We start from the raw sequence: 13,192 nt of genomic DNA on the forward strand, positions 1-13,192 counted from the left end.
ATTGATCTATAACAGTACCACAGAAAAAGTTAGGGCAGCAAAGGCTGAGTATGAGAAAACACTGGCTAAGAGTGCAAAGAATGGAAATAAGGAATTTTTAATGTGTGTGAATACAAAGAAGAAAATGAATCAGATCTGATCCTTGTGTAATAGGTGTGGAGAGGTCTTAGTAGATAACTCAGCTGATGTTGCTGATGAATTGAATAGGTATACTTCATATTGATCTTTTCTGACAAAAGACCCTTCGTGGTGAAGAATGGGTATGAGTGGAGGTTAACATGTGAAATTAGCAATTTTTAAATTACAGATGATTGTTTATTGGGAAAAACTTTCAAGCTTAAAGGCAAGTAAGGCTCCCAGAGTTGATGGCATATATTAGCAATTTTCTTGGGAGTAGTCAGAGAATGTGTGGAACCATTGAGTTTAATTATAAGATCATTAATACACTTAGGATAGATTCCTTTAAATTACAGAAAGTGCCAATATATCGTCAATACATAAAGTGCCAATATATCGTCAATACATAAAGTGCCAATATATTGTCAATACATATATCGTCAAGACATAAAAGCATCAGGGAAAAAAAAAAAAACCTTTCCATTTCACCCACCCATTCACTCCAAAAAGTTTGTTTTGTTCTGCCTTGAATTTATTTAGCTGTCAACTTCCACAATGAGAGATTGAAGCTTGTTCCAGCAGTCAATCACCCGCTGGCTAAAGACATATTTCAGCTCATCTATTCTACAACTGTCTTTCCTCAGTTTGAATTTATGCCAACTCAAGTGTGTAATCTGAGCAGGAGGAAGAATCCCATCAGCATTGAGCTTGCTCAAACCATTCAAGGCTTTATACACCTCAATCAGATCACTTAACAGGTACCTAGTCTCCAAACATTGGAGACTAGGAATTTGCAGAACTTAAGCCTTCCTTGGTAAGAAAAACCCTTTGTTCCACTCATTAATCTTGTTGCCCTCCTCTGTAATCATTCTAGCAGCTCTGCATCCTTTTTAAAGTGATGTCTCCAGACCTGTATGCAGTACTCAAGGTGTGGTCTGACCATTGCCTTATATAAGAGGATAATCACTTCCTTATCCGCTAGCAAAATTCCTGTATATCATTGACAAGACCCCATGAGCTACTCTTGCGGCCTGTCTCCACTGCTCAGAAAACTTCATATCTGAATGTACAATTACCCCAAGGTCTTTTTAATTCTCCACTTCCCTGAGGGTAGTACTGCACAGTTCGTATGTTACTATGGGGTTACTGCTACCCATATGCATTGTTCTCATGGTTCTCTCTTTTATTTTGTAGTTCACTTAACATCTACTTTTTTATTGATATCAGTAACTACTGAATGTACCTTTTTGCTGTTTGGTTCAATATAAGTTTCAAGATTTGATTGCATATTGTCAATTTAATTTGTTAGAGATTCATTATTACGTTCTATGTTGTTATAAAGAATTTGTCAATGGTAGGTGGCAACTTCAGTTGCCATCTCTCAGCCCATCTGCTCAACTTTTGTGGATGCTATTGCAATGGCATACTGTCATTACTGTCAATAACAACCCTGCTAACCTTTGTATCATCTGCAAACTTTGACATTAAGCCTGATATACTTTCATCAATATCTTTGATAAATACAGAAAACAACAATGGGCCCAACACCGAACCTTGGGGGACTCCATTAATAACATTAGTCCACGAAGAGCAGTATCCATTGATAACCACTCTCTGTCTTCCCCAACTCAACCATCCCTTTATATATAGCAGCAACTTGCCCTTAATGCCATACTGCTCCAATTTGTACAGTACTCTTCCATGTGCAACAGTGTCAAAAGATTTCCTAAAATTAAAGTATATGATATCAAAGTTATTTTTTTGCATCCATTTCTTTTGTGACCACATCATAGTATTCAATCAATCAAATTGGTCAGACAAGGCTTCCCCTTAACAAACCCATGCTGTGTCTGAACTATAACTGCTGCTGTGTCTAGATGATCCTGCATTACTGGAACAGAAGTTAAACCAACAGGTCTGTAATTACTCCTGTCACCCTTTGATTCCCCTTTGTGAATTTGGGCATTTTGATATCTCCAGTCCATGGGGACCTCCCCTGAATACAAGGATGCTCTCATAATCATGACTCAGGGTTTGCTTACATCCTTTGCTGCCTCCTTTAATATAACCTGGATAGATCCCATCCACCACAGGTGTCTTTCTTATGTTTAACTTCAACTATTTCTCATCCACTTTGCTCTTAGTTATTACAAAATCATTTTGCTCCCTATTACAGTTTGATAAACTTCTGGCATTCTCCTCCTTTAATAACTCCTCATGCGTGAATGTAGATGCAAAATACTAATTCAGTTTGTCAGCTACCTGTGCAGGATCATCAACAGTGAAACCATCGATATTCAGTTGGCCAATCTGATTCATCCCCTTCCTTATAGATACATTAGGTTATTCAATCTGATTCATCCTCTTCCTTTTACAGAAGAGTTTTCTGTTCCTCTACATCCTTTGCCAAAGATTTCTCTTAATCTGCCTTCGCTTGCCTGACCTCCTTTGTGATTTGATTACAGACTAGCTTATATTGACCATAGGCTTCTGATAATTTCTATGCATCTCATGCACTTTTTTTCTCTTCCCCGAGTCTCATTAATTCATCTGAACCTTGTTTTATTCAAAAAGGCACGAGCGCGAGCCAGATATGTTAGAAGAGCCAGTAGCAAAGCATCCTGGATAAAATTTGCATCCACTTTAACAAGTTCCACACCATCTCAAACTGTCTGGAATAAAATCAGCAAAATGAATGGCAGATACCAGATTAATCCACCTCCAATCCTAAACGGGAATGGACAAATCACCGCACAGCCTTTCGAAATAGCCAATGCACTGGGCGAAACCTTTGCCAAAACATCAGCAACCACATCATATACTCCTAGTTTTCAAATATACAAGGCAAGAATAGAAAAACACAAACTGAATTTTTCCACAAGAAATGATGAACAGTACAACCTTCCGTTAACCTTTCATGAATTAAAAACAGCTCTGTTGCAGACAAAGCAAAGCGCTGTAGGACCAGACCAAATTCACTACATGATGATAAAGGAACTTGACCACCAATCTCAAATGGCATTACTTGAACTGTTTAACAAAATCTTTCTAGAAAACCAGTTTCCAGATAGTTGGCATCATGCAATAATTCTGGCTTTCCCAAAACCGGGAAAGGATCTTTGTAATCCACGCAACTACCGTCCAATTGCTTTAACAAGTTGCCTTGGCAAAGTTACGGAAAAAATCATCAATGCTCATTTAATGTGGTATTTGAACAGTAATAATCTTCTCGACCCGGCACAGCATGGTTTTAGGAAAAATCGCTTGACACTAGACCTACTTATAAAATTAGAAAACAGTATACAGAATGCCTTCATCCAAAAGGAACATCACGTCATGATCTGCTTTGATATAGAAAAAGCTTACGATACGGCATGGCGTTATGGAATCCTCCAAAACCTATACCTCCTTGGTTTACGTGGACATCTTCCTAAATATATCCAAAATTTCTTGCAACACAGGACATTCCAAGTTAGGCTGCAGACAGTCCTTTCAAAGGTTTTCATCCAAGAAGTAGGCGTACCTCAGGGGTCTGTGCTTAGCACTACCCTTTTTGCTATTAAAATAAATACAATAACCAAGCACATTCCAAGAATCATTGACGCAGCTTTATACATTGACGATTTCAGCATTTCCTATCACTTTCAGAATATGCGAAGTATAGAATGGCATCTACAAGGAACAATAAACAAAATAAGCAAATGGATTCCAGATTTTCACACAAAAAACTGCGTGTATACACTTCTGTAGAAAGCTAAACGTACACCCTGATCCTGAATTGAAACTTGATGGACATATTATCCCAGTAGTACCAAGCATAAGATTCTTAGGACTTCTCTTGGATAAGAAACTAACATTCCTTGATCACATTAAACAACTCAGACTTTCTTGTTTAAAGAAATTAAACATTCTCAGAGTTCTTTCCGCAACAACTTGGGGAGCAGATCGATATAGACACTTCTCAAACTTTATCGATCTATAGTTCGTGCCAAACTAGATTATGGAGCAGCGGTTTACAACTCAGCGAAACCAAGTGCTTTGAGATGGTTAGACCCCATACACCACAGTGCACTCCGTATAGCACTCAGAGCTTTTTGAACTTTACCTATACAAAGCCTTTATGCAGAAGCCCATGAACCTTCATTAGAGCTTAGACAACAGAACTTGTTATTACACTATGCCGTCAAGATAAAATCTATCAGTGATCATCCAAATAGAGATTTTCTGTTTTCATATAACTGGGAAAACATATACCAAGCCCATCCACGGATGAATCAACCTGCCAACATCCGTTTGAAAGATTTACTACTAAGCCGAGAGCTTGATTATGACAACGTAGCTACTGCAATTGCACAGACCATTCCACCATGGTGCATAGTTCAACCCATATATGATATGTATTTTCAAACCTGGAGGAAAAACACTCTATCAAGAAAAAACTACCAGCAGTTATATGCAGCATACAAAGAACAATATCCACATCACACTTTCATATATACAGATGGATCTAAATCAGAGACTTGTGTAGGAGCTGCAATTCATTTTGAGGATTGTACCTTCATCCAACAACTCCCAAAAGAATGCAGTATTTTTACTGCCGAATTACAAGCCATTTCAATGGCTATAAACCAAATCAAACATAAACAGATAGCAAGCAGCATTATTTTCACGGACTCGCTTAGCTCTGTTACTGCCTTGCAGAACGCAAATACCAAAGGACACCCAATCCTACAACACATCCAGTTTTCAGTATCAAAGCTATTACAAAGAAATCACAATATCAGATTCTGCTGGATCCCAGGCCACACAGGAATAACTGGAAATGAAAGAGCAGACAAAGCAGCAAAAGAAGCTTCCACCTCTGATTATGCATTTCACACAATGCCATATACAGATTACAGGTCCTTGATCCACCAAAGCAGTATAAAACAATGGGAACAACACTGGCTAGATCAGACTAACAACAAACTTTGTCTAATTAAAGAAACACTTTGACCGTGGCCTACTAGCTTCTGATCGAATAGACAGGAAGAAGTGATCCTCGCTCAATTGTGAATCAGGCATACACATAGGACTCACTCTTACCTACTCAGAGGTGAACACCCCTCTCAATGCCAAAACTGTCAAGTTCCGCTGACTATACATCACTTCATGGTGAACTGTCTAAAATTTCATAGAGAACATCAAAGAGCCTTTCAATCAATAATGAATAAACAAAACAACCTAATTCTTAAAACAATTTCAGATGACCGGCCAAATATTACCGAAGTTTTCTCTTTCCTTAAGTTAACTGGATACTTTCAAAACATATAAAATTAATAGTATACCATTTATAGAGAAGCTACACAAATATATATATATAGCAGAATCTTGGTTCTGCCATAAACGACAAGGAAAGTGAAAAAATGCTGATATACGAAACTCTCCTACCTAGACTAGGCGCATTATAGCCTAAGCTGCTCTTGTGCCAATAGCTTTCAAATAACAACAACAACAACAACAACAAAATCTGACATCCATTTAGGCCTAAACCTTGACCAGTGTTTCAAGTTACCAACAGTAAAACTTGAACACTATTACCGTTGATAACATCAGTTGGTCCCACTTTACAAAATTTAAAAACTGTCTGAGTCCACTCTAGTCACATTTACGAAAGCAAAAACCCTTTCCTTTACCCCTGATGGTAGTTACATCTTTGATCAAATTCCACATGAGTACATTGTAATCACTGCCACATAGTGGTTCCTTTATCTTCAGATTCTTAATGCATGAATAATCGCTGCTGATAATCAGATCAAGAGTATTACTCACTCTGGTTGCCTCTTGATCATGCTGCTGTAGAAAACAATTATTCAATAAATCCACAAAAGTCTTGCTAGTGTGCGAGTGACCAACCCATAAGTTCCAGTCAATATCTGGGAAGTTAAAATCATCCATTATAAGACTATCTGATTTACTGGCCCACTCCATTCCTCTGTTCAATTGTTCGTTGTACTCATCAAAATCATTAGGCCTATAACACTCCCCTACTTTCAATTTGCTTTCCCATTCTTATGTCACACCAAACTCACTCAACATTTTACTGTTCCTCCATGTCAACTGGATGCACTTCCTTAGATTTTATGTGTTTCTTATGAGAGGTTTACTGTATAAGCTAAAACTTGTTGGGATTAAAATGGATCATGGGGTATGTGCAGGACAGAAAGCAGAGGATTGTGATTAATAAATATTCTTCTGATTGGTGTAATATCAGAAGTGAGGTCCTCGAGGATAGGTTTTTGAACCACTGTTGTTTCTCATTTTCATAAACAACATGATCAAGGGGATAGATGGCATGATGGCAAAATTTTCTGAGTTGCATTTGTAAAGAGATTTAGAGACTTGTTAATGATCCATACCAAGCAAAACCCCTTCAGGATTACTTGTACAAACTCCAAAAATGGTAAGAAAAGTAGCAGCTATGGTTTAATCTTGCAAAATAACTTCCATTACGTTGCATTGTAATTTGAATTACTTTAAAATTACACTTAGTGAACCTGAATTACAAACAGTAAAGGAAGAAAGAGATCTGGGAGTTATGATATGAGTTCTCTGAGCAGTGTACAAAGTTGGCCTGGAAAGCCCATTGGGAGATCACATCCCCATCTATAGGCAATTGTAAGAATGCTGTGTCCAAGTATGGAGACCTTGTCTTAAAAAAAAAAACATTGGGCTTCTCTTTAAAGGATTCAAAGACAGGCGACCTACATGGTGAGATCTGCATAAGGGTGACTATAGGAGGAAAGATTTCTATTAGGTAGGCTACAGAGCTTGATATCTAGTCATCTTAGAGGGAACTGATTGAGGTTTATAGAGAGGGAGATAGTAAAATGAATGAGTGAATGAATGAAAAAGTTTTACTATTATAAAGGATTCCAGAACTAGAGGACATTCATTCAAATTATGGTAGAAGAGGTTTAGATTGGATAATAGACGTTTTTTCTTTTAGAGAGTTGTTAATTACTGGAACAAGTTATTCCCATTATTTGAGGCTGACAATTTGAAGAAATTCAAATTTCCCTATGTGAGAAGGGAAGCACATAATTACTTATTTTCTTATGTACATTTTATATAATATATCATATTTTTTTTATATCTTCTTTTCTGTTTTTATTAATTTTGATTTATTTAATATTTTATTCTCTTATTATTATTGTTGAGTATTATTCTTTTTATTTTTACGTTATTTTCTTTTTTTCTTCTTATTATTATTTTTTTATTTTTTGGGCCAGTACAGCAGAAGCCTGTGTTTCCTTACACTATATAACTAATACTAAAATCCCAGTACCTTTTAGTGACAGCTGTGAGAGAGTGTTATTTATTTTGGGTTGCTTTTTGTTTTCCTGTATATTTGTTTGATTATTTTCTTATGTTTTTACTACTGAGAAGTTTGATCTGCAGGTGAACATAAATAAACATATTAAAGGCCCTTTAGAAATTCTCCAGATGATGAAAACATAGTAGGAAGTGATTGTGATGCATATGAAGAATTGGATCATGATGTGATAATTTAATATTCACTAATAAACTTTCGGGGCTTAGAGGGGAACAGGTATCCTGTGTGTTATCAGACACTCAGCCTAAAACAATGATGGATCCAATATTTCTCTATTACACAAGATTTAGGAGAAGTCCGGTTGGCCTGCCTCCCTAAAATCCACTCATGCACACCTTCTCGATGGTAAGCCCTGTTATGTCACTTAGGTGGCAACGAACGTGTAGAGTGGTTCTCTTCAAGACGCCTGGTCAGCGTGAAGAGGAAAAGACCAAACCCTCCAGCATGAGAGCACAACAATACAAATGGCCCTCAGTCCCCAGCAGCTTTCACTCTCCCTCTTACGGCAGCGAGAGGATCAGAGTGGAAGCAGAGGGTGCTAAGAATCTCTGGGTACGACCAGGCTGCCATGCACGGAAACTGAACTTGGCCTGTTATAACGTACGATCACTCATCGGTGAAGAAAGGATATTAGAGCTGGAAAAGGAATTAGAAAATGTGAATTGGAATATCATCGGTTTGGCTGAAACAAGAAGAAGAAATGAATCACTTATAAGTTTATCAAGTGGAAATCTGCTGTACACCAATGGAAACAGTGAAAGGAGTGAAGGTGGAGTTGGGTTTCCTGGTCCATAAAGATTTTAAAAACAACATTTTGGAATTCAAAAGTACATCACCAAGGGTGTCAAGGCTAATACTCAAGATTTCTAAGAGGTACAAGCTAAAGATTATAATGATTTATGCACCAACATCGAGCCATGATGATGAAGAGGTTGAAGAAATGTACACCGAAATTGAGAGTCTTCTAGATGAGCAGAAAACCCACTACACTATTATTATGGGGGACTTCAATGCTAAGGTTGGAAAAAGGCAAAACAGCGCAGAAAGAGGAACTATAGGAAATTTTGGAATTGGTGAAAGAAATCAAAGAGGTGAAAGACTTGTGGAATTTGCAGAATCTCAAGGACTGTCAGTAATGAACACTTTTTTCAAGAAAAGGGTGAACAGAAAGTGGACATGGAAGAGTCCAAATGGATTAACAACTAATGAAATCGACTTCATCCTCACTAACAGAATATATATTGTGAATGATGTTACCGTCCTGAATAAGGTAAATGTTGGAAGTGATCACAGAATGGTAAGATGTACACTTGATGTAGATGTAGGAAAGGAAAGGAAAAAACTGACTCGAGTAAATAATACAAAGGTCTTTGAGATAACAGAGGAGGAGAAAAAGCAGTATGTACTGGAACTTAAGAACACGTTTGAGCTTTTGCAGACTGCTCAGGACCAAGATATCAACGAGGAATATTACAACTTTCTGAAAGTGATAAAGCCCAAGAAACCTATAGGGAAACAGAAATCCAAAGAAGAAAAAATTAGTCAAGAAACACTTGTAATGATGAACCGAAGACGACAAATGAAGAGCAAGAAAAACACTGACAGGGAGAAAATTGAGTATACTCAGTTATGCAAAGCCATTAGAAAGAGATTCAGAGAGGACATAAGAAGATTTAACACAAGAAAAGTAGAACAAGCATTAAGGGAAAACAAAGGATTTAAATCAGCAGCCATGAGCAGTAATACAGAAAGACAAATGATACTGAAACTGAAGAATAGCGATGGTGTACTTATAAACAGCAGAGAAGGCATAATTCAAATAGCAGAAGACTACTATAGAGAATTATACAAGGAGCGAGGGAATGATACCAGCAGTGGGGAAGATGGATTGCAAAGTAGCAACACATACGACATACCCGATATTCTTCCTGATGAGGTAGAACATGCATTGAAGAAAATGAAGAACCGGAAAGCCCCGGGGGAAGATGAAGTTACTGTAGAGTTGTTAAAATTGGGAGGAAGAGACATAACACAAAAACTGGCAAGGCTCTTCACAAAGTGCATTAGAAAAGGTGTGACGCCTAAGCAGTGGAATAATGCAATCATAGTTTTGCTGCATAAAAAAGGAGATAAATCAGAAATTCGAAATTATAGACCAATTAGCTTGTTATCCCACATCTACAAGTTGTTCACAAGGGTCATTACTAACAGATTAGAAAGAATACTTGATGAGAATCAACCGAAAGAGCAAGTGGGCTTTAGGACAGGATTCTCAACTATGGATCACCTTCATGTAATATCACAGCTAATGGAGAAAGCAAATGAATATAAAACACTATTATGCCTGGCATTTGTGGATTATGAAAAGGCATTTGACTCCATACAGCATAAGGCAATGTTTCGGGCACTGGAAAGACAAGGCATAGATACCCCATATATTATGATTTTGAAGAAAATATATGAGAGTGCTACCTCCTTTATTAGACTAGACAAAGACAGTAGCAAATTTAAAATTGAGAAAGGAGTTTGACAAGGAGACACAATATCTCCGAAGCTGTTTACTGCTGCCCTTGAGGAAGCTTTCAGAAGATTAGACTGGTCGCAGAAAGGAGTCAATTTGAACGGAGAGTACCTAAACCATTTACGATTTGCAGATGACATTGTGGTTATAAGCCACGATCCCAAAGAATTAGAGGAAAATCTTAATCAGTTATGCACAGTTAGTAAGGATTTTGGACTAAAGATGAATATGGCTAAAACAAAAGTAACGATGAACAAGTATGCCACGAAAAGGGAAATAATGATTGAAGGAGCAGTAATTGAAAAGGTGGAGTCATATACTTATCTGGGACAAGTTATTAGCTGTAATAATGATAAATGGCTGGAAGTCAAGAGAAGAATAAATTTTGGATGGATAGCATTCAGGAAATATAGTCACATACTGAAGAGCAATATCCCAGTTTGTCTGAAACGTAAAATAATCAATCAATGTATACTCCCCACCATGACTTATGGAAGTGAAACTTGGGCACTCACCAAAAGAATGGAAGAGAAGCTGAGAACTACACAGCGAAGAATGGAAGAGAAGCTGAGAACTACACAGCGAAGAATGGAAGAGAAGCTGAGAACTACACAGCGAAGAATGGAACGAATTATATTGGGAATCAGACTGTTAGATAAGAAGAGAAACACATGGATTAGGCAGCAAACTCAAGTAAAGGACATTCTTATCAAAACTAAAGAACTAAAATGGTCTTGGGCAGGACACATAGCTCGAAGACATGATGACAGATGGACTAAGAAAATAACAGAATGGTATCCAAGAGGAGCTAGAAGAAAACCTGGAAGACAAAGTCGGAGATGGATAGATGAAATTCATGAGTTTTTGGGTAGTAAATGGATGGCCAGTTCTCAAAACAGAAGGAACTGGAAAGTTGCTGGAGAGGCCTTCATCCTGCAGTGGATTGAAAATGGCTGATGATGATGATGATGATGAATAAACTTTCTAAAATATTTACTGCTTTGTTAATTAGTCTCACGTAACTAACAAAAATTACAGCTTGAACCCATTCCTGATATGCTGTCAGTTAGCACTATTAATTAGATAAATTATTATTTGCATTTCAGTTAATTTAATATGATTTCTAGAAATATTGAAGCGGAAACAGTTTTTAATAGTTTTAAACTTCACTTTGAATGGACTGAATTGAAGGTATTATATATATAGATACATAATACTAATGCTGAATAACACCAATCTATGGTTTTTGATGTTTGTAAAATAATAGCTGTTTCTAACTCAATTTTTTACTCTGATTTCAGAAATGTATTCATTTTTTTTATATCACATCCATTTTTTTTCACAAATTGCTTAAAGTTGTTGTCATGAGTTTTATTATTGAATGTATTAAGTTTGGTGTAAATTTCATGAATTTGTAAACTAAATCTTCACATGTTGGCAACACTGCCTTCAGTCATTCGTTTCTTGACCTTGAGAGCTCCATGCAACATTGTTTATGAGTGTGAGCTCAGTTGATTTTTGAGTTTATCATGTCAAACTTGTGCTGAAAAGTGCGTAAAATGTCTTCACGCAAGTGTTTCAACATTCTGAACTTATTTTGTTTTATTTGTGGAAGATGTAGTCCTGAAGCAAAGACAAGATATCACAGAATTTGTAAAAAATGTGTATTGTGCTTTATTTTGGAGTGAGCAGTTTGTTGCCTGGATCAAAGAACGTAATTCATAAACCACTGGCAGATACCAAAATTGTCCTCCTTCCACCCTTGATCAAACAGTTGATGAAACAGTTTGTGAAAGCTTTACCTCAAGAAGGTCCACACTTCACCTCACCTACCTTTGTACTAAATTCCCATCAATCATCCAAGAGAAGCTAAAACATGGTATTTTTTGTGTGACCCCAAATTTGCAAACTGATAAGAGACCTAGATTTTGAGGAAACTTTGAATAAAAGAGAAAAAACAGGCATGGATTATTTTTGGGTCTGTTGTTGAGAGCTTCTTAGGGAACATGAATATAGTTGAAAATATGTTGGTAAACTTCAAGAAGCTTGGCTGCACATGAGTGTCAAGGTTCATTTTTTACACTCCCACATCGACTACTTCCCAGAAAATCTAGGAAGTGTTAGTGAAGAACAGGGTGAGAGGTTTCACCAGGACATTAAAGACATGGAAATGAGGTACCAAAAGAGATGGAATATCAACATGATGTCTGATTATTGCTGGATACTGAAGAGGGACTGTAAAGTAAAAGGGTTTTGTACAAAAAAAAAATTTAAAAAAATGCTACTTTGTTTGGTTTAATATGCAACACAACTTTCTAGGTTTTGAGCTTCTATGCAATCAAGAGCTTTCCATGTTTTTGCTGGTCACTCATGTTTATGAATTGATTATGATGGTCTCTTACTTTTATGAGGAAAGACCTGCAGTGTATTAGAAAACGGGATTTTAAAGAGAAAAGAATTTGTACCAGACTTTTTCAATTTTTGAAAAAACTTCAACATTAGAGCGTTATGAAAACAAAAGTTGATGTCATAAGTAACAGTTACAGATGAAGACCACTCTGCTGTAAATGATAAAGTTGCCAAGTCATAAAAACTTCTGTCTAAAATGTCCACACCTATTGCCACAGTATATCTTGTTTATTCTGATCATGAATGGGATACCATACCAAAAAAAAACACTTAGAAGAAATGAAACTACTAATCAGATTACTGCTTCGAGAAATCTGATTATACCTATATCCACATCTCGGAAACTCATTTTCTTCTCTGTATCAATTAGGTATCCTGTAATGAACAACCAACCCAAAGGAAAAGAAATAGAGAATGTGAGCCTTGAGCAAATTCTTATTATTTTTGAAAGGCCGACGGGGCTAGCCAACCTTGTAAAGTGCCTGCTTAGCAACCCAAAGGTCACGGGTTCGAATTCCACCTTGGGCTTGGATCAGAGTAAAATGCAAAAACCTTGGGAGGTGCATTGTGGCTACAGAAGCTGATGTGTCAACAACTAACAAAAAAAAAAAAAAAAAATTTTTTTTTTTTTTGAAAGATGCCAAAGGGACTACACATTGTCAAAATATACAGCTTTTCATGAAGAGTTAGTAGCATTAAAGAATATACACCCAATAAACCAACAAAATAAGTACTAAGGATTTTTTCACTGTATGACAAAAACATGTCAC

The 13,192-nt window shown here is 36.8% G+C and overlaps 1 protein-coding gene across 2 annotated transcripts in view; it reads left to right on the forward strand.

Moving 5' to 3' along the window:
- The window catches only part of Vps13B (vacuolar protein sorting 13B), a 965,007-nt gene that overhangs the window by 597,252 nt on the left and 354,563 nt on the right, over positions 1–13,192 (forward strand). The window lies entirely within an intron of this gene.

The sequence above is a fragment of the Mastigoproctus giganteus genome, chromosome 12 (genome assembly GCF_048544385.1).
Source record: "Mastigoproctus giganteus isolate SK-2022 chromosome 12, ASM4854438v1, whole genome shotgun sequence".
In the NCBI taxonomy this organism is placed as follows: Eukaryota; Metazoa; Arthropoda; class Arachnida; order Uropygi; family Thelyphonidae; genus Mastigoproctus; species Mastigoproctus giganteus.